The sequence below is a fragment of the Lutra lutra genome, chromosome 11 (assembly GCF_902655055.1).
Source record: "Lutra lutra chromosome 11, mLutLut1.2, whole genome shotgun sequence".
Classification (NCBI taxonomy): Eukaryota; Metazoa; Chordata; class Mammalia; order Carnivora; family Mustelidae; genus Lutra; species Lutra lutra.
This window is the reverse complement of record NC_062288.1, coordinates 7,938,344-7,962,475: the sequence shown is the minus strand read 5'-3', so window position 1 is coordinate 7,962,475 and position 24,132 is coordinate 7,938,344.

Below are 24,132 nucleotides of genomic sequence, written 5' to 3'. Positions count from 1 at the left end.
CATTACTGATGTTAGAAATTAAGGTCTCACTGTAAGAGAAAATCTAGAAAACATAAAATCATATTTTTAAAAAAGCTGTAGTAATAAATTTGAATTTCAAATATCAATACCAAATTATGATTTTTTAAAAATATATTTTCCTGCACTGCTAACCTAATGGACCTACAAGTCAGATATTGTGGCATTCAACACCCCTAAAGCCTCTATTTATTAATTTCTAAATCTCATTCTCCACGAAAAGGAAATAGCCTTTACTGTTGAATCAACCGATGTCTTCATATTCTTTGTCAATCTGTGAAATTATTCAATGTGTTTCCTTTCTTCCCCTGGTGTAAGAAAGTGTAGATTTAGCATTTGAAATTGATTAAGTCATTTTCAAATAATGTCAGGGAAAAATACAAGGACTGTGTTTTCATCTATGCATGAATAGAGCTTTCTGAAGCCAGGGACAATGCTGAAGAGAAATGGCAGAATTACTGAGAATTTTAAATTATGTTAGAAGTAAGAAATTATGAACAAATTTAAAAGATTAGGAGAGAGTATGTTCAGTAGGAAAAAAAAAAAACAAAACCAAACAAACATGGGAAGTGTTAACATATAATATTTTAAAAGGCCTTCCAAATTAAAGGGGTACCTGGGTGGCTCAGTCAGTTAAGCATCTGCCTTCAGCTCAGGTCATGATCTTAGGGTCCTGGGATGGAACCCCATGTTGGGCTCCCTGCTCAGTGGGGAGTCGGCTTCTGCCTTTTCCTTTGCTCATACTTTCTCTCTCATTCTCATGCTCTCTCTCTCAAATAAATAAATAAAATCTTAAAAAAAAAGTAGTAAGAAATAAAGCAACCCCAGGGGGAAGAAAAACGGACATGGGATATGGTCATTCAATTCAAAGGAAAAAAAAAACACAATGGACAATGTGAGATACATTGCTTCACCTCTCCATTGATCAAGGCAATAAAATCTAAAGACAAATCAGGGCTTTTTTGCTTATTTAATCAGAATATTTCTTATTTTTTTATCTTGTATTTTTTTAAAGATTTTATTTATTTATTTATTTGACAGACAGAGATCATAAGTAGGCAGAGAGGCAGGCAGAGAGAGAGGAAGGGAAGCAGGGTCCCTGCAGAGCAGAGAGCTTGATGCCGGGGCTCAATCCCAGGACCCTGGGATCAAAACCTGAGCTGAAGGCAGAGGCTTTAACCCACTGAGCCACCCAGGCACCCCCAGAATATCTTTTTCTAAAAGGATTAATTACATATAGTACTTGCGAAGATGTAGAGAATTAGTCTTTTATAAACTATTGATAAAAACTTACATTGGAAATATAATTTTGCAAGATAGTTTGGCAACATTTAACAAAAATACAATTAGATGTATTTTTTGAATGTGCAAAACCATCTGATTATAGTTTATTATGTTGTGATGTTCACAAATACAGGCAACAAAGTTAATATAAATTGGGATATAACCTCTTTGTAACAATCAGTTTGGCACAATTTTGTAAATCTGAAATTATACATTTCCTATTTAACATCAGGGACAATTACAAGTATATGTCCTTAAGCACTTGTTCTCATTGTGTGGCTTTTGTAACCCTGAATGTTCCCAAGACTTTTTTTTTTTTTCTTTTATGGGGTTAATGATTTCAGAGTTATTTTCACAGCAGTACTAAGATGTTTTATTTTACTTTTTTTTTTTTTTTAAACTGTGCTGACATTTGTTTTGATGGTGCAAAAGTAGTGTAATTAACACAGTGGGCACCTTAGCCTAAGTGAAGGCAATGTCACCAATCTATACTAGCAGTTATATTATTCACCACCACCCTGTCGTTGGGGAAAAGATGCCTATATTTCACTTAGAATTTCTATGATAAAAAGCAAAAAAAAAGTTAATTTTATTAAACCTCAGCTTTAATTACATCCCTTTCATGTCTTGTGTGCGAGATGGAATTATTTGAGTTGCAAGCTTAACTAGCCACTTCTTTTTAATGGAACATTACTTTTACTTGCAAGAATGACCGACGGGCAAATTAATGCCTTAGCAGATATTTCATAAAACTTAATACAGTGAGCTTATTATTTCAAAGAAAGCATTTAGTGGTATTTGTTGCCATGATGAAATGAGAGCTTTCAAGTAATACTTAGAATTTTTAAATACATGTCTCTCTCATCACAAGTTTAATAACTTCCCTACATTTAAAGACGTTTGTTCTGAGATCAGTAGGGGTACTAAAAAATTGATTTAAAAAAAAAATATTTTTCAATAAAGGATGCCACTTGGAAGATCTGCAAAACTTGATGAGCTACCATTTTCCAAATGACCGAAGTATGAATTTACAAGACCATAAATGGGTAAAAAAATCCATTCAAAGTTCAAGATAGGGGCTCCTGGGTGGCTCAGTGGGTTAAAGCCTCTGCCTTCGACTCAGGTCATGATCTCAGGGTCCTGGGATGGAGCCCCACCTCAGGCTTTCTGCTTAGCAGGGAGCCTGGTTCCATTCCTCTCTCTCTGCCTGCCTCTCTGCCTACTTGTGATCTCTGTCTGTCAAATGAATAAATAAAATCTTTAAAAAAAAAAAAAACAAAGTTCAAGATAGATTGACCTACACTGCAACCAAATTTTAGTAAGTTACCATTTGTTGAGGTTAGTGTAGTATTAAAGAACAGTATCCACAATTGTATGTAAAAGGTATTAAGACAGTTCTCCATTTGCCAGCTACATTTCTATGAGAAATCTTTTTTTTCCCCTTTCAACCAAATAACATACTACAACAAATTTAATTCAGAAGTTGATAGAACATAGCTATCTTCCATTATGTCAAATATTGAAGAGGTTTTCAAAAATGTAAAACAGTTTCAATTTTTTTCAATAATTTTATTGTTCCTATTCAAAATATAATCATAATATATCAACATAAGATTGATGCATTTTTTATTTTAAGTGGATTTATACATATTTTAAATTACCATTTTTAATTTCTAATATGCAAATGATGATACAACTTGGCTAAACAGAAACTCCTCAAGGTCTTTATTAATTTTTAAATTGTATAAAGCCCAAAGTGTTTGAGAACCACCATCCCAGATAAACTCATGCAGGATATATATTCATAGCAAGACATGAATGTACATATTTATAGCAATATTCTTTGTAATATCTGGAAATATACAATTCAATGTCCATCAACACCAGAGAAGACTAAGTTGCAGTTTATTCATAAACATAGAACAGAACAATGTCAGTGAAAAATTGCTATGCATTAAGTGAAAAAGGCAAGATATAAACATACTTAATATACTTCCATAGATAATGAAAGTAGAAAGATAAGAAATAATGTGATCATGAAAAGAGTAGCCATGATTCTGAGGAAAAGGTTTGTGACGGCTCAGGCATATGCAAAACTTTTTGGCTATTGGCAATATTCTATGTCTTGATCTCTGTGGTGGTTACACGGGTAATCACTTTACAATGAATTATTCAACAAACTCTGTATGTCGTATTAATACAAAATAGTATTTGTTTAGCTACTATCAGAGAGATATTTTCTTATTGATTAGTTGGTTTCATTTCTGAATATAATCATGGCTTTGCATAATGGAAAGAAGGCAAATTTGGGAGCAAATCAGAACTAGATACAAATTCTAATTTCACCACTTACTAGGACAGAAAATTTAGCCAAGTTACTTCATCTTGCAGAGCTTCATAATTTATTTTGTCTTAAACTAGGGATCAAAAAAAAAAACCAGCTTTGTAGAATTGTTTTGAGATTTCAACAAAATGCTATAATACAGCAATCTGTGGTAACAAGTAAGAGTGTACTTCTTCTATCCCTATATTTGACGTTAAAGTTATCTCTACAGTCACCATAGATCCTCCCAAGAACTCTTGGAGCTGGTCAGGTAGAAGCATGAACAAGGTCCACAGGTAGTCTGCTGGCTCTGCTCAGGGCTTGCAGCCTTGCCAAACTATAATTTCCTTAGAGACAGAATCCCTATTAGATAGAGAGAAGTAAGGAAAGGAAGAATCAAAGGACATTAGAAGTAGAAATGGGATTCTAGACTGCTCAGATATTTTCTGGCATGACACGCTGTGAGGCCACCCACACAGCATTTTTTTCATCTGGCTTATTATCTTGGTACAGTACTGAATGTGTCAGGGTGCACAACTTTAGATTAGTCTCAAACTTCCTTCCTGTCAATGATCTGTCTAGATGACTAAGTAGCTTTGTTTTTGGAATGAACTTAACAACTTCTTCAGTTCCTTTTCTCTGATGTATTCACCTGGCTACGGAAGCCAGTGTATGTATATTTCATAGAAGATCACCAATATGTAGAGAGAAGTCAGTGCCAAAAAAAGAGGAGGAGGAGGAGAAGGAGAGGAGGAGAAGATGGGGAAGGAGGAGGAGGAGGATAGTATTTGCATCTCGCTTCTTTATCAGACCACAACAACCGGAAGACCAGAAGTTCATTCACCCCCCACACCCCCACCTTGCCATAGTGCTGAATATATAATTTAAAATGTCACACAAATGAACTCAATGTAGTTGGTTTTGTGACCCGAGGAGGAATAAGCAAGATTGGGGTTCTGTTTGGGGAAGTAAGGAGAAGGAAGAGTAAAGCAAATGACACTGGGGTCACCTGCATAGAGGAGAACCAAAAAAATAGAACAGGTGCATCTTCTGTGTTACCTGGGAGGATGGCTAGGGGACAAGACTGACTGCAGGTGTCACTCACTCTCTTAAATATCTTTTTTTTTTTTCCTTTTTGATATGGAAATACATTTGAAAACTGTTTGGAAGGCAACATGATGATTTTAGTTGATTTTTTTTTCAAGATGTTTGGGTACAAAGATACTGAGAAAGTGGTTAGTGTAGAATATTCTGCAAGAATGTTACTTACCCTCTTTTTCCTGATTTTACATAGACTTCATGAAAAATAAGATGAGCCTAGAAAATCCTGATAGCTCATATTCTCACATTTTATCTGACCTTTAGCAGTTTGGAAATGCCAGTTTCTAAACAGAAGAATCTCCTAATGTGTATTATCATTTACAAAATAACCAGATAGAAAATCCCTCCCTTTTAGCAATAAAGTGAATAACCAGAGTTGTGTATGTGCAGCCTAACTTCTCTAACTTAAATTTGTTTTTCCTCAAAATAAAATCGTATTTATTAGACAATGTGTCTCCCACATTTTGTGGCTACAGTAGTTAAATGCAGAACTCCTGGCATGTGCTACATATTTTTAAAAGATTTTTATTAATTTATTTGAGAGAGGGAGAGAACAAGTAGGGGGAGTGGGAGAAGGAGAAGCAGGCTCCCCACTAAGCAGGGAGCCCGATGAAGGGCTTGATCCCAAACTCTGGGATAATGATCTGAGCCGAAGGCTGACACCCAACCAACTGAGCCACCCAGGCACCCTGAGGTATGTGTTCTTAACTAGAAGTTGTGGGATGGTGTTAGTCCTGTGGTAACAGATACAGTCACAGCAGCAAGAACACTCAGTCCTGGACCGGTCCCAGCATGTTGAAACCCATGTTAATTCCATGGTGCAATATCTTAGGACTTGAGTCCCCAGACCTCAGGTTAGGGAATTACAGTAATTGCTAATATAATTCTTAATTTATAATTTTTCTAGTTCTTTAAAGAAAGGACTTCTCTTTAAATCGGAATCTCTATAGCATCGCCAAGATTAGTTGAGCTGTACCATTTCAGATTTAACTTCTATGCCAAGGTTAGTCATTGAAGGGTATAACTATTAAAAGTGATTTGCCAATCCTCTATCAAGAGAACCTGTCCACCTTCTTCACAAGGGTTTGATTAAACTGGTGGTTCTCAAGAGGTGATCCCTCCACACGACCTAAGATTTAATAGAAATACATATTTTCAGCCCCACTAAAGAGTGAATCAGAAAATCTGGGCTGGAAGTCCAGGAATCTGTGTCTCAATTAAGTCCTCTTACTGAAAGGGAGAGAATCTAAAATTTGCCTGTGCCTGTGCCCAACATGGCCACCATCTTAGATATTGTGGACATGGACTAGGAGGGTTCTAAGCTGGGCTGGACTCAGCAAATGCTTTTTCAGTATATCCCTGGGCACTGAGTCACAACACCAATTTGCCTTCATGTGGGAAGGGCAACAGTGGACCTTTCAAGGGCTTCCCCAAGCTCATCTGCCCAGCCCCACCATAGATCGAGATGGTAGCCGGGGACTGACCCCCACTCTCCATTTCCACATCAGTAACACAGGCCCGTTACATTGAGGATATAAAGTTCACATGTAAAGATGTGTCTGTTGCAGGACACCTGTAGGCTTTGCAGAAACACGTGTAAGGGAGAGTAAGGGCCATGAACTCACAGAAAATTCAACTCCCAAACACTGGCACAAGATTTGGGAGTCTTTTGGTCTGGTAAGACGCATGTCCCAAAAGCTGTGATTGATAAAGTGCAAACTTATCCAACCCCTAAGAATATGAAAGAGGTCCCAGACTTTGTGGGGGTTAGGGGAAGACTTTTATTCCCCACCTGGCACAGTGCCTCGATCCTTTAATCCTCTTCCACCTTATATCCACCTGATAAAAAAGGGTAAGTATAGGACTGAAGACCACCATAGGGAGCCACATTTAAGGAGGCAAAAATGCTAGTGAAGCTGATTGAAAACAGGCATCTCTCAAACAGGGTTACCATTTGACTTAAGACGTGTCTGTGACTCAGGAAGGTCTGGTTAGGCACTGTACTATGGTATTGTCCCAGGCTTCAATACATTTGAACAATAAAGCAGTAGGGTTTTCTCCCCCTTTGCCAGACTGGGGTCCCTGCTAATGCACCCAACACTGTAAAGATATGAAAGACGTGGGAAACAGCCATTGCCACAACTCACCAAGGATCAACATGCTAAATACATCAAGCTCCATCACACCTGGGGGAGTTGCCATCTATTGGAATTTGTAATGGGACATCCCATCAGGATGGGTGATTTACTTTGCACCCCCGCATGAGGAGGAACTACTCAATCTCCACTAGGATTCCATTGTCCTACTATAAGGTAGACCTATTAAAACATGCTGTATACACCACTGAAAGAAGGGAGAAGACTGGAATCCTGGTTTGCCATATCCTTCTCCTAGTCCATTTCCTCATTCCTGCCTGCATTGCCTCCACTGGCCAACATGTATGATATGCACAACCAGGTCAAGTTCCCAAAACTGCTAACCCCCGTCTCCTCAAGGCAAGGTCAACATCTTTTCTCTTCCACTGTTACAACCATTTGACTGTTCTCTTTATTCCCTCCGTCACTCTAAAGATGCTAAAGAGTATGTAGAAGCCTTTACTAAGTTCACCCAGAACACCTTAAATGATATCACCGAAGCCTGTCCTCACTAATACTGAAATGTCTCTCATGAAAAAAGCTGTCCCCCAAAATTGGAAGGCCCTGGATGTTATCACTGCCTCATAAGGAGTCACCTCTATCATTATCCAAATGGAATGTTGTGTGTTCATACCTGATGAGCCTGCTAATGTATCATCTTTATTAAATCAAACAAGGACTCAGATGATGTACCAAAGTGATCTGACCCCCAGCCTAGGGGTCTTAATAAATCAGTGGTTTGAGGTATGGGACTTTGATAGGAAAAGTTGCCACTAGTTTTGGGAATCATTGTCTTTGTGTTTTCTTTTACGTGTGTGTATTGTTGCTGTGACATTTCCCTCCAATGCGGCCAAAAAGTCACCAAAATGTCACCCCATGCTAGTGAAACCCCTTGCTGACTGTTCAGGGCCCACTGCAAAGAGGGGACATATAATATTTTAAGAAAAGGTAATGAGGGGTGGAGTGTTGGGGGTGGAATGTTGGAGTGTTCATCATCAAGACCATGCGACCAACTGTTGACCCTTGTACTAGACTCCAGCAATTGAAGGTCCCCGCTCCCTCCCTGTCCTTGTAATATGTGTTTGCTTGCTTTTCTGACTGCCCGAGGCTGCCCCCAAAGACACAGAGATACTGATATGGTTGGGACCATCCGGATAGTTCACATGACTGAACCTCATTAAGATCTCCATAGAATTTTGAAGATTTGGGAGGCCGGGAGGTAGGGAGATCTCCTCATCTTGCTGCCTCCCAAGACAAGCCTCACTTGTAAGTTCCATTGCTTATTACAGGGATAGGTGGCCTGCCTCTGTGTTCAGTCCTTTCCTGCCCTCTGCGTTGGGGGCCAATTTCAGATCTTACCGAGGAAGCTCCTGAGCAGCCAGCAAACCAACACCTCAATCTCAGTTACAAAAAAAAAAAGAAGAAGAAGAAAAAAAAGAAGAAGGAGAAGAAGAAGAAGGAGAAGAAAAATCCAGTAAGAAGGAAGAGAAAAAGAAATTAGGAACACCTTAAAATATCAAGCCCTGGCTTACACTGAGTCAGACAAATGCTACATCTAGAGTGTGGTTCTCAACCAGGAACAATTTTACATTTTCCCACTTAAGGGACATTTGACAATATCTGGAGATGTTTTGAATTGTCACCACTTGAGGGGATAAGATGCTATTGATTCCCTAGTGGGTAGAGACCACAGGCACTGCTACCCATCCACAACGCCCAGGACAGCCCCCTACACCAGAGAATTTTCAGACCCAAAACATTCCCAGTACTAATTTTAAATTATCCCAAGATACTTCCATTTCAATTCACACTTACTGTTAATTTGATAGGTGAATTTCTATAATGTTACTAAATATAATTAATCAGTACAGACAATTTGAATCATTAGGTGAACATTAATACCAGTAAAATATTGCTTACTTATCTGAGGAACTTGGCTGGAACTTCAAGGCTTTCTATCTCTTTATTTCATTTACTCTCAGAAGCAGAGATACTACCTTGGAAACACTCCTCACTGTCCTATTTATTAGTTTCTGCAAAATAATAGAATGGCATGGAGAAGTACAGTTTGCATGTATTTGACTTTTATCTCTTGTTCATTTAGCTTCAGCAATGATAAAAAAAAAGTGAAAAAGGATTTACTAAAAGCACTTTGGGACTGCCTGCCTTCCTCTTTATCACAGAAATTGACTTTTAGCCAATGTTTTACTCCTGTTGGCTTCAATTACATAAGAATTAATTTTGCCTGGCAAGGTTAGTCAGCACATACTTAAGGTATAATATTCTAAGATTTGGGTAGTAATTCATTTATATTGTGTCTATTAAATAGACTTAAAGCTATCTTGAATTTAATTGGTAGGCCAATTTTTTATATTACTGACTGGTGAATCACCATATCCTTTTTTAAATAAGTTGAAGCATTTCATATCGATGTTACAACTACAGATGATGCTTTTGCATGCTGACTATAAACACAGAATAACTATCACAGAAGGCCTCAAAATAGGGCTTTCTCTAAATATCTAGCTGAGCATAGCAATACATTTTTAGTTAGGGCTTTCTTTAAAAACATAGTGTAAATATGAGACATTGGTGAGATATTTGTTGCACAGAGCATGTATTTCCTAAGGTGTGAATTAAATTACATGTCTATTTGTCAGATGTTACTTCCCCTTTTGGAAATAAAATTCTGTGAAATTCTATGCCCCATGGGCTCCCTGGAATCACGTCTACACAAACACATTTATATATGCATGCACGTATAGATATATCAAGTATGGTACTATATTATCTTGTAGGTTATTATATAAAATATGCATACTATATTATACTATAATAATAGTGAGACTCAATTGTGAAACTCAGTTCAAACATACAAATAATAAAACACAGATAAGCTTCTAAAGTGTATAATACTTCTTCATTTGTATATACAATTTCAAGGTCCATTACATAACCATAAATAAGGACATTGCTTCACTTACTGCTGTTTCAGGTAATTCCTGATTTCATCTGGTGCGGGCAAAATAAATAGCTAGGTGTCATTCATGTGTCCCTCAACACACACACACACACACACACACACACACACACACACACACACATATGTATTGTGTAGAAGAATATTATTTCCCAGAAACTGTTGTTGGCCAGAACAGGAACAAGGAGTTTAAACGTTAAGAAACAGAAATGAAGAGGATAAAATCCTGCGTAGCATAAGTTTTTTTTCTTTCCCTCTATTTAAACATTAATTACAAGTTTGAATGGAACCTCTCTCCTGACTAAACAAAAAGTCATCATTTCCCCTTAGGTTTGGTGAAAAGCTTGTCCAGCCACTGTATTTTGCTCATTCTCAGTCTTTTAGCAAAGCAAGTATGTAGTGCACTGAGATTGAATAAGCAGTACTTTCAAAACTATCCTGACAGTTATTTTAAAATATGAATATACTATATTGAATAATATTGAAATGTTTTTTGATTTTCTAGTCACCTTGGTTATTGATTTCTAGCGTAATCCCTCTCTGGTCAAATAAAATATAATGAATTAATTCCACTCTTTGAAGTTTGTTGAGACTTACTTTATATTAGTTATATTCTGGGTAAATTTAATATTGTCTCCAGCATAAATGATGCATTCTGCCAATGTTGGCTAAAAAATCAAAGTCAAATACAAAGATGGATAAAGAGAGAGACAGATAGGTTTTATACTTTATTTATGAATAATATAATTATCCCTGTAAATATGCCACTCATTCTTTCACCTCCTTTCCTACTATGCCTTTCCCTCTTGTCGAAGTAATTAAACAAGGAGGCCCTGATGCCTTCTTGCCTCTGGAAACCAACTGAAACCTAAGCCAGAGTCAATTCTTGGAAATGCCTGGAGGTTAGGGCACAGGGGTGGCTCAGTCCATTAAGTGTCTACCTTTGGCTCAGGTCGTGATCTCAGGGTCTGGGAGAGAGCCCCACGTCAGGCTCCTTGCTCAGCAGGGAGCCTGCTTCTCCCTTTGCCCTTCACCCCACCCATGCCCATTCTCAAATAGATAAATAAAGTCTTCAAAAAATTAAAATAAATGCCTGGAGGTTAAGAAGAAATACCGATCACAAAGTAGGCCAACTAGGTAACTGTTTAGGCTACAACCAATCAAACCATTTCTTTGTTTTGGATGGTTTCTCCACAAACTCCTCTCCCTTAGCCCCTGCTGTTGGAGCAATCCTATCTGCTCTCCTCTTGGCACTTCCCAATTTGAATCAGTGCACACCTAAGAAAACTTCTGAAAATTCTAATGCCGCTCGTTTTATCTTGTAACGCCCTCCCTAAAAATTATTAATCTTTACTTTCAGATTATAATTCTTACTAATTTAAGGACAACATGTTTTTATAAAGAAAACAGATTAACAAAATACCTTCCAAAAAGATTATATAAAATCTTACAACTGAAGAACAGTTTAAGTGTTAACTTTGTACTGTTTTTTGTTCCTTTTGTAAGCATTCACGCATACACAATTTGGTAGACTGAAATTATGCTATCTCTTCTGAGACATCGCTTTATTTTTCTCTTTGAGATATTATTGTCACAAATATAATTCCGTGAGTAAATTCCTATAATAAATTAGACTCATGTTATTGTTGGTAATGGGTACATGCTATTACCTCATAGGAATTTAACAGCACATTCTTTCACAGAGATGTATATATAATAAACCAGGGACTAGGGAAAATGATCTTGAAATCAAAAGTGAGGCTATTATTTTGCATAAGTCTATGTAGGGTACATGTGTGCATTTTTTGTAGAGCTGACTGAAAAAAGACAAACAAAAGCTTTAGAATTATATAGGTTGATATGTATGTTTCCTGATTTACCTTAAGAAAAGTTACATTCTTAAAAAATTCATGTACAAATGGGATACTCCATTTGCCCATTCATATTCACATTATACCTTCTTCTGTAAGAAAAAACATCATATTTTCTTCAGACACTTTAAGTTACTGCAACTCCCTCTCCTTTCTTTAGGTCCAAGGTGAGTCCAGCTCATTTCAGAGTTAATACTACAGGGAAAACAGTTGAGGAGAAGAGGCACCGAGAAGAGCAACAGTGGAGGGTTTATTAGTTTTTGATTCTCTACAGCTGAATGATAATTCCGCCATGCCTTTCCCGGCATCTGCTCCTGGGCTGGGAGAAAAGGCGTGTGTCACTAGAAGAAATTGAGTACAACTGACTGATGGGAACACAGGTGACTCTTTCTTATATGCCTTGAAACAAATTTGCCTTTTTCTTTTCTCACAGTTAAGATAGAACGGAGTACATGAATTACCAGAAGACCACTAGAGAGTATAAATTGTCTTGGGGAAAAATTCTCTCTTCTACTTTATGAGAAATTATGAATGTTCTTTAAAGACAGTAAACATATTTTAAATTCTGATAAATGGATACTGATTATTGCTATCTGTTGAAATACTAGTATTTCCTTTAGTTGATTTATTATAATTTTATATAATTTTTTTCACTGTTGAAAAACAAGTACCAAGGCATTAATGAATTAAATTCAAAATACTAAGTTGGCTGCTATTGAAAAAGACTCCCCTTTTGGGTAGTGGTAAGAGCAATCCAGAAAAAATATAAAAATATATGCTTAATCATTCACAGACCTGTACCCCTGGGGATAAAAATACATCATATGTTTATAAGAAAAATAAAATATAAAAAATAAAAATAAATAAAAAATAAAGAAAAATATATATGCTTAATCAATCCATATATATATATGCATATATATATATATATATATCTCACAGAGTTCAGAATTTGTGTGTATGTGGGCATGTGTATAAATCTTAGAGTTCAGAGTTAATACTACAAAAAGGTTTATATAGTTTTGAATCATGAAAGACTTCATTCTGATGAGAACTTGTGACTTAATTAAAGTTATTTCAAACTATGACTGCTCATTTAGCTATGAATTAACTATCTTGAATATCACTTGTTCTACTTTTGTGAGAACTTTAATGTCGGATGAAATTATATTTATTCTCTAGAAAATGTCTGGTTAGACAATTTAGGTAATGAGTAGATTATCAGTAACATATTTCTATACATTTCCAAATGCATTGCCCATCTCAATTCCATATGGATACTGAACAATAATATAATATGTTCCTCATCTGATTGTAAAGTTCCTATAAATTTTTAGAATAAAATATCTTCAAAATATCTTACATTGTTCTATAATAGGGAATATAGATATTTAATTAAATATAAGCTAAAAACTGAAGACATTAAATTATCAATATAATTTTTAAATCATAGGTCTCTAAGTTCAAATACAATATCTAAAAACTACCTCACAAAATATTTCTATGCCAAACTTAAAAGTAACATTCACATTAAGTAATCCAGGTTATAAAGACAAGTTTTCAAATAAGGAAAGATCACACAGAGAGGCAGCTTGAGATGGGAGAAGACTGTGTACAAACTTTCTTCAGCACTGTCTGGTTTTCACTGTCTGACTTGTCTTTTAAGTCAAGTCTTTTGTCAATCCTGATAATGATCAAGTGATATTTTTCACAATGTGTTTTTTGGTGAGTACAAGTTTTATTTTCCCAAAGATGATATTTCTGATGTGAAATGTTAATTCATATGGGAAAAAAATGCATATCTTGAAAAAGTTGATATAGTGTAGGGCTGTTTGCACAATACCCAAACTTTTTGCATGTGTGTTTTGTCAAGACAGCCAATGGCAAGACACACATGATTGAGAAGTGGTAGAAGGAAAGAAGAGAAATTGTGTGCATTGTAGGTGAAGACTCAGAGTGAAACATGCAAACCAAGATTTCAGGAAGAAGTTAACTCTGAGGGCCAGGGTTTCTCGAACTCTGAACTTTTCTAAGAGCTGCCTGTTCTAGGACTGGCTCTTGACTGACTCTGGCTGAGCTCTTTGAATGTTCTGTTGGCTAAGGGTTTGAATGCCTGACACGTGCAGCCACACTATATGTGTGTGTCCAAGTCGTTTATGATGAATATCTGTTTTTAATCTGCAAGTACGAAGAGTGAGTTGGCACACACTTTGTATGTGTTGGCATAACATACACTTTTCCCCTTTGCTAATTTCACTCTGCATCCTTTTGCTGTAATAAACTGTGACCATTAGTATAATAATTTCTGAGTCCTGTGAGTCCTTCCCAAGTTGTCCTTGGGGATTCCAACACAGAGAATCTGTAGACATTCTCTACCCAACTATAGTGAGGCTCACCAACATGTTTTTACCATTAAAATTCTTTTTTTATATTGAGCTATTTTTTCTCTTTTGCCTGGATTCTTAGGACTGCAGAGTAGCCCATGAATCAGAAAGTATTAATCAATATCAGAGATAATACATTGAAAATAGAACTCCCATAACCTTTGCATAGGACTAAATTGTTAAATTTTTTGGACTTTTCTATTAATTGCCTTGGAATTGCTCATTCATTTTGAATATTTGAAAGGGCACACATATACGTGTGTGTGAACACAGAAATTGTTCAATGTCATTGTGCAAACATCTGAACAAGTGCATTTCAAGCATATATTCTTGTTTAGGCAAAAGTTATTTTTAATGATATGGAAAAGTATCCATGATATAACATTAAAATAGAGTCAATTCTTGTTTTTACATTCTATAAAGTCATCATAAACAGGGATTAGTGAATATTGAACCATTGCTCTTAGACAAAATACAAAGTTAGAGTCCCAAAAGTCTCTAACCACATTTTTGTCAATAGATCTGCCAGATAACGTGCGTGTGGAGTCACAAAATGATTCCTCAGGGTTCAGTAATTTGGAACAAAGAGAGGCACGAATGGGCTGCGCCTCCAGGCACAGGTAAGACACGCAGGTACCAAGGTGAAGGCCCCAGTCTGGGTGGACTCTAGGTTTTATTATTGTATGGTGGAACGTAAAGTATGCAGAAGCAAGGAGGGAAAAAACAACTCAAGAAAACAATCATGTGAGGGGCAGCAGGGACCTGCATATGCTCTCTCTCTAAAATCAATAAACAAATCTTAAAAAAAAGAAAAAGGAAGAAGAAGGCAGAGCATCATGAGGCTCAACCTCAACTAGAAATATGTGTGTCTGGAGATAAATTTTTCACCACTCAGAGTGTATCCAAGAGTATTGATTTTGGGATTACAAATAAATATTAGCAAGTAGGCAAATTTACAAATACAAAATCCATGAATATTGAGGACTGTGTATTATATTAAAATTTTTATTTTAAAAAAGGGACACCTGGGTGGCTCTGTCTGTTAAGCATCTGACTCTTGATTTCATCTCAGGTCATGATCTCAGGGTGGTGAGATCGAGCCCCACATTGGGTCTGTGCTGGGCATGGAGCCTGCTTAAGATTGTCTCTCTCTTTCTCCCTCTGCCCCTCCCCTCTGCTTACTCTCTCTCTCTCTTCTCTTTCTCTGTCTAAAAAAATAAATAAAATAATTAATTTTAAAAAATAAATAAAAATTTTAAAATTGACTTAAGATTGGTTAAAAGTAAAATGAAATATTGATTATGCTTTGTTCCAGGCAGTTGAATTGTGAGTGATTTACATTTTCCTCTGTCTTTTTATCTTTAAGTTCTTCTATAATGACTATATATTTTCTCAATGTTAACTCATTGTTTCTTTATTGTGAAAATTATGCATGCACATGGCAAAAACTATGAGACATCAAACATTTCAAAAGTACTTCTCACTTTTTCAAAACTATAATCCAATATTAAAGTGTACCTTTATTCTCCCAGAAGTTTATCATTTGTACTAAAAATACATCTCCTTTCAATTTCATACACAGAAACTGTACAACTTGTACAAATTGATTATGGTATAAGAAAGAATGAGTAACATTGAATATTACCTATCATCTGGCATTCATTGTGCGTAATCTTTAAAATAAAAGTGATAAACACAATACAAAAACTTTACCTATCTGATATGTAAAAAGCAATCTCTCTCTGCTAATATGACATGTCTTATGCAATTTGGGGGAACTTTTTCATATATTTTGTAGAATCAAGTTCTTTTCTTTTGTCATTTGTATACTCATATTTAGGCCTTATTTCTATTCACTGACACTCTACTTCTTAATGAATTGAAAATTTTTTTTATATATATATAAGGAAATTATAGTTTTGCTACAAATGTCAAGAATTTATTTTCTTATTTGCATTTGCATTAATATGTAATATACTTTCAACTTATATAAATGATATGAATTATGTACTAAATATTAAGATTTCCTATATTGGCAATAGCTCAACTTTTCTGAGTCATTCATGGTTCGAACATAGTATATCAGCAATATAATCTGCTAAGGAAAGTAAGGAATAAGATATTCTGGTTATTTTCTTTCTTTTCATGAGCTCATGGTACATGAATTATCTTATTTTTTTTTAAAGATTTTATTTATTTGTCAGAGAGAGAGGGAGAGAGAGCGAGCACAGGCAGACAGAAAGGCAGGCAGAGGGAGAAGCAGGCTCCCCACCGAGCAAGGAGCCCGATGTGGGACTCGATCCCAGGACGCTAGGATCATGACCTGAGCCGAAGGCAGCTGCTCAACCAACTGAGCCACCCAGGCATCCCGGTACATGAATTATTTTAAAGGCCGAAGATACCAATACCACTTCAGAGATATTTATATAATTTGAATAGTTTTATCTTTCTCAAATGACTTGAATTTGTAGTTAAATCACATCCAACAAAGAAAATGCCATTACTGAATGTATTTATTGGAAAATTCAGTCAAACTTAAAAAAAAAAGAAGTGATCTCAGTTTTATAAAAATCTTTCAGAAGATTAAAGGAGAAGAGGCACTTCTCAATTCATTTTATAGGGGCAACCAACACTGAAAAAGATTACAGGAAAATAAAACAGACACAGATACCTCTCACGAATAAACACAAATGCTGCATAACAATATATCAGCAAGCTACTTCCAGCAACATATACAAAGGATAATACATAAAACCAACTGGAGTTCATCCTAGCAATGCAAGCAGGGTGAGACTTTCAAAACCTCATCATTGCAATTGTCCATGAAAGTAGACTAAAGAAATCCATAGTTCGTCCCACTAGATATAGATAGGATATTTTACCAAATTCACCACCATGTCTTGAAAGAAGCTATCAGGAAACCAGAAGCAGAGGGAAAGTACTCAACTAAAGATTTTATTTATATCTATCTATCTATCTATCTATCTATCTATCTATCTATCATCTATCTATCTATTTGAGAGAAAGAGAGAACACACACAGTTGTGCGCAAGTGAGGGGAGAGGAGAGACAAGCAGACTCCACCCTTAGCTAGGAACCTCAGCCTGGAATCTGATTCAGGGCCCTGAGATCATGACCTGAGGCAAAATCAAGAGTCAGTGTCGTACCTTACTGAGGCACAGAGATGTCCCAGAACTGTCCTCCAGTTGAAAAGGGAAACTAATGAAACCTAATTACAACTATTGCTTCTAATGCTGAGAGACCAAATTAACATTTTTTTTTTAGATTTTATTTATTTATTTGACAGAGAGTGAAATCACAAGTAGGCAGAGAGGCAGGCAGAGAGAGGGGGGGAAGCAGGTTCCCCACTGAGCAGAGAGCCCAATGCGGGGCTCGATCCCAGGACTCTTAAGATCATGACCTGAGCCGAAGGCAGAGGCTTAACTCACTGAGCCACCCAGGTGCCCCTGAGTTAATCTTAGAGGGGAGGCAAGTCAAAGACATGCACAACCACCAACCTTACTGAACTCAACATTGAAGCCAGTATTAGAAGGCAAGGAAGAGATTTAAAGGATATATAAATTAGAAAAGATGAAATAAAGCTTTCTCTATTCACAGATGACATGATTATGTACATAGAAAAATCCCAAAGAAAGAGAGGAATAAATGAAACAAGATTAAACCAGAGAGGGTGAGAAACCATAACAGACCCTTAATCTTAGGAAACAAACTTGGGGTTTCTGGAGGGAGGGGGGTGGAGTGATGGGGAAACTGGGTGATGGACATTGGGGAGGTATGTGTTGTAATGAGAACTAGGTTTTAGGTAAGACTGATGAGTCACAGACCTGTATCCCTGAAACAAATAATATGTTAATTTTAAGAAAATTTCAAAGAACCTTGCAGATCCATACTGTATAATTCAGCTTAACGGGATTCTCTGGGAAAGTCAAAACTATTGAGAGAAAAAGAGGTCAGTGGTGCCAGGAGCTGGGAACGGGGAGAGGGTTTGGCTGCAAAAAGGGTAATGGGTCTGGTCTCTGTCTTAATTGTGGTGGTGGTTGAAAATATCTATTTGTTAAAACTAATGGAACTGTACAATAAAAAGAATAATTATACTGTATGAAAATTATAACAATTTAAAAAATAAATTTAGTTTCCTTAATGGTATATTTGACAGTGATGATTTTTTTCATTGCAGACTAACATGTTTCTTATATCTATGACATTCTTATGATCGGTTTCTCTAATAATATCCCAGTCATAAAATTTTTTTCTTATAGTAATTTTTAATATATATCAATAATTTACACTAGTATCCCATTATCAACTTTTTATTCAGAAAGTTCTTGGTCAGTCTCAACCACTTAATTTTTCACATGACCTTTAGAAAAAATTATCAAGATTAAAAGTATCTGCTGTTATTTTACTGAAGCATAATTAATCTTTTAGATTTATTTGGAAAGACATGACAGCTCTACCATGTAGTCTTTGTATAAAAAAAATCTGTACTTACAATGATAGCTCTGCATCCAATCAAAATATATCTGAATTTATGATTATTTAAAAGTTATTTTGCTTTAAAGAGTCTTAAACATTTTTTCAAAAATGTGTATTTAAATTTGATCGTTATGGGTAATTACCACTTAGGCATTATAAATTGTTCCTGTGTTACTTAGTTTTCTTAAAGTTTTTATTTAGATTCCAGTTAATTGGGCACCTGGGTGGCTCAGTCAGTTAATTTTCTACCTTCAGCTCAGGTCATGATCCCAGGGTCCTGTTCGAGTCCCACATTTGGCTTCCTGCTCACTGGGGAATCTGTTCCTCCCTTTCCCCTTTACCTTGCAAGTGTTCTCTCTCACTCTCCCTATCTCTCAAATAAATAAATAAAATCTTGAAAGAAAGAAGGAAAGAAAGAAAGAGAGAAAGGAAGGAAGGAAGGAAAATAGAAATACCAGTTAATTAACATACAGAGTGCGTTATTACTTTCAGGTACAATATAGTTATTACTTTCAGGTACAAATAAGTTACTTGATTCAACACTTCTACACATCACCCAAGTCTCATCATAAGTGCCCTCCTTAATTCCCACCACCTACTTAAGCTGTCCCCCAAACCACCTCCCTTCCTGTGAGCATCAGTTTGTTCTCTATACTTGAGTCTATTTCTTGGTTTGCCTTTTTTGCTCTTTTTCCCTTTGCTCATATTTTTCCCCCTTAAATTCCACACATGAATGAACTCATATGATATTTGGCTTTCTCCAACTGACTTATTTTGCTTAGCATAATACCCTATAGCTCCATCTATGTTATTGCAAATGGCAAGATTTCGTTCTGTTTCATGGCTGAGGAATATTCCATTATATGTACATACACTGCATCTTCACTTATTCATCATTTGATGGACACTTGGGCTGTTTCCATAATTTGGCTATTGTAAAAATGCTGCTATAAACATCGGGGTGCATGCATCCCTTTGAATTAGTATTTTTATGTTCTTTGTAAATATCTAGTGGTGCAATTGCTGGATTGTAAGGTGGTTCTATTTGTAATTTTTCAGGAATCTGCATGCTGGTTCCCACAGTGGCTGCACCAGTTTGCACTCCCACCAACAGTGCACAAAGGTTCCCTTTTCTTCACATCCCCACCAATGCCTGTTGTTTCTTGGGTTGTTAATTTTAGACCTTCTGAGAGATATGAGGTGATATCTCAGAATTTTGATTTGCGTTTCCTTGATAGTGATGACAAACATCTTTTCATATGACTGTTGGCCATCTGTATGTCTTCTCTGGAAAAATGTCTATTCATGTCTTTTGCTCATTTTTAATTGGATTATTCATTTTTTGAGCGTTGATTTTTTATGAATTCTTTATAAAATTTGTATGCTAACCCTTTATCAGTATGTCATTTGCAAATATGTTTTCCCATTCCATAGTTGTCTTTTAGTTTTGTTGACTGTTTTCTTTGTTGTGTAGAAACTTTTATTTTGATGTAGTCCCAACAGTATACTTTTGTTTTTGCTTCCCTTGCCTAAAGAGACAAATTTAGAAAAAAGCTTCTATAGTCAGTGTCAGAGAAATTACTGCCTGTGCTTTCTTCAAGGACTTTTATGGTTTCAGGTCTCACATTTAGGTCTTTCATCCATTTTGAATTTATTTTGTATACGAGGAAAGGGAATGGTCCAGTTTCCCAATATCATTTGTTGAAGATACTGTCTTTTCCCATTGGATATTCTTTTCTGATGTGGACAAATAATTGACCATATCATTGTGGGTTCATTTCTTGGTTTTCTACTCAGTTTCACTGACTATAGGTCTATTTTTGTGCCAGGACCATACTATTTTGATTACATTGCAGCTTTGTAATATAACTTGAAGTCCAGAATTGTGATGCCTTGAGCTTTGTTTTTCTTTTGCATGGTTGCTTTGGCTATTCAGGGGTCTTTTGTGGTTCCATACAAATTTTAGGATTGTTCTAGCTTTGTGAAAAATGCTGTTGGTATTTTGATAAGGATTGCATTAAATGCTCAAATGCTTTGAGTAATATAGACATTTTAACAATATTTGTTCTTCTAATCCATGAGCGTGGAGTTCTTTTCCATTTCTTTTTATCCTCTTTCATTTCTTTCATCAATGCTTTATACTTTTCAGAGTACAGGTCTTTCACCTCTTCAGTTAATTTATTCCTAGGTATTTAATTGTTTTTGGTGCAATTGTAAGTGGAACTAATTCCTTAATTTCTTTATCTGCTGCTTCATTATTGGTGTATAGAAGTGCCAGTGATTTCTCTAGGTTGATTTTGTATCCTGTGACTTTACTGAGATTTATCAGTTCGAGCATTTTTTTGATGGAGTCTTTCCAGTTTACGTAGAGTGTCATGTCATCTGCAAATACTAAAAGTTTGACTTCTTCCTTACCCATTTGGATGTCTTTATTTCTTTTTGTGTTCTGAGATTGCTGTGGCTAGAATTTCCAGGACAATATTCAATATAAAAGGGTGAGATTGGACATCCTTATGTTTTTCCAGACCATAGAGGGAGAGCTCTATTTTTCCTCATTGAGGATGTTAACTGTGAGTTTTTTCATATATGGTCCTTATAGTTTTGAGGTACGTTCCCACTAAACTGACTCTTTTGATGGTTTTTATCATGAGTAGATGTTGTACTTTTCCAATTCTTTTTTTTGCATGTACTGAAATGATCATATGGTTCTTATCCTTTATTTTGTATTAATTTGATGTATTATGTGGACTGATTTACAAATATTGAACCATCCTTGCAGCCCAGGAATGAATTCCACTTGATCATGGTGAATGACTTTTTAAATTTATTGTTGGATTCAGTTTGGTAGTATTTTGTTAAGAATTTTTGCATCCATGTTCATTAGGGACATTGGCCTGTACTTGTCTGTATTTATTTATTTATTTATTTATTTATTTATTTATTTATTTATTTATTTATTTATTTTGTAATGTCTTTATCTGGTTTTGGTATCGGGTAATGCTGGCCTCATAGAATGAGTTTGGAAGTTTTCTTTCCTTTTCTATTTTTTAGAATAGTTTGAGAAGTGTAGGTATTAACTCTTATTTAAATATTTGTTAGAATTCATCTTTGAAGTCATCTGGTCCTAGACTTTTGTTTGTTGGGAGTTTTTTACTGATTCAATTTCTTTGCTTACTATTGGTCTGTACAAATTTTCTATTTCTACATGTTTCTCCTTAGATAATTTATATATTTCTAGGAATTTATCTATTTCTTCTACATTGTCCAGTTTGTTGGCATATAATTTTTCACACTATTCTTTTATAACTGTTTTTTGTGGTGTTATTTGCTTTATCTCCTCTTTCATTTGTTTTTATTTATTTGAGTCATTTCTTTCTCTCTCCCCTCCCCCGCTTTTTAATAAGATGGGCAAGAGTTTATCAATGTTGTTGATCTTTTCAAAGAGCCAACTCCTTGATTCATTGATCTGTACTAGATTTTTTGGTTTCTTTGTTTCTTTTTTTAAGACTATTTATTTACTCAGGGTGCCTGAGTTGCTCAGTGGGTTAAAACCTCTGCCTTCAGCTCAGGTCATGATCCTGGGGTCCTGGGATCGAGCCCTGCATCAGGCTCTCTGCTCAGCAGGAACCCTGCTTCCCCCGCTCTCTCTGCCTGCTTCTCTGCCTACTTGTGATCTCTGTCTGTCAAATAAATAAATAAAATCTTTAAAAAATTTAAAAAAAATGATTATTTACTCATGAGAGAGAGAGAGAGAGAGAGAAGCAGAAGCAAAGGAAGAAGCAGGCTCCTCACAAAGCAGGGAGCCTGGTGAGGGACTCAAACCCAAGACCTTGAGACCATGACTTGAGCCAAAGGTAGATGCTTAACTTACTAAGCCACCCAGGTGCCCCCTTTTGTTAGTTTTTATATCATTTATATTTCTTCTTCTTCTTCTTTCATTAGGCTTCATTTGTTTTGTTTTTCTAGCTTCTTTAGATGTGACATTGGGTTGTTTATTTGAGATTTTTCTTGCTACTTGAGGTAGTTCTGTATTGCTATGTACTTCCTTCATAGAACTAATTTTGCTGAATCCCAAAAGATTTGGATTGTTGTGTTTCCATTTTCATTTGTTTCTAGGTATTTTTTAAACATTTCTTTTTTTATTTCTTGGTTAACTCATCATTGTTTAGTAGCATATTATTTAACCTCCAGGTATTTGTGTTCTTTACAGATTTTTTTTCTTGTGGTTAACTTCTAGTTTCATAGTATTGTTATCTGAAAAGGTTCATGGTATGACTTTGAACCTCTTGAATTTGGTGAGGCCTATGGGTGACCTAATATGTGATCTATTCTGGAGAATGTCCTATGTGCCCTTGAAAAGAATGTGTATTATGCTGTTTTAGGATGAAATGTTTTGAATATATCTGATAAGTTCATCTGGTCCAATGTGTCATTCGAAGCCATTGTTCCTTATTGATTTTCTGTTTAGATGATCTGTCCACTAATGTAACTATGGTGTTAAAGTCTCCTACTATTATTGCATTATTATTAATTAATTAATTCCTTTATTTTTGTTATTAACTTTTTTATGTATTTGGGTGCTCCCATGTTGGGTGCACAAATATTTACAATTATTATATCTTCTTTTTGGATTGTTCCCTTTATGATTATATAATGTCCTTCCTTGTCTCTTGTTATGGTCCTTGTTTTAAAATTTCCTTTTCTGATATAAGAATTGCTACTTAACTTTATTTTGACATCCATTTGCATGATAGCTATTTCCCCATCCCATCACTTTCAATCTGCAGGTGTCTTTAGGTCTAAAGTGAACATCTTATAGGCAACATACAGACTTTTTTTTTTAATCCGTTTTGCCAGGAACATTTAGTTCCTTATATCCAAAGTAATTATTTTTTTAAAAAAAGTAATTATTGATAGATATGTATTCATTGACATTTCATTACTGGTTTTGTGGTTGTTTCTGAAGATTTTCTCCGATTCTTTCTTGCCTTTCTCTCTTTCATGGTTGCTGATTTTCTTAGGGCTATATTTAAATGTCATTCTCTTTATTCTTTGCACATTTATTTGGGGTTTTGATACATGGTTACCGTTAGGTTTGTATATATTATCTTCTGCATATAGCAGTCTATATTGAGTTGATGGTCGTTAAATTTGAATCCATTCTTTTTCCTTTTCCTCCCCATGTTTTAGGCCTATGTGATTAATTTTACATCCTTTTTTTAAAGATTTTATTTATTTGTCAGAGAGAGACAGAGTGCACAAGCAGGGGGAGCAACAGGCAGAGGGAGAATCAGACTCTCCACTGAGTAAGGAGCCTGATACAGGACTCGATCCCAGGACCCTAGGATCATGACCTGAGCTGAAGGCAGATGATTAACTGACTGAGGCACCTACAAATCCCAGTTTTACATCTTTTTTGTGTGAGTGTTCCCTGAATATTTTCTTAAAAAAATATACACTTTACTGCTTTTGTGTTTCTTACCTTTATATTGTCACTTTTGGTCCCTTCTTTCCACTCAGAGTCTCCTTTAATATTTTT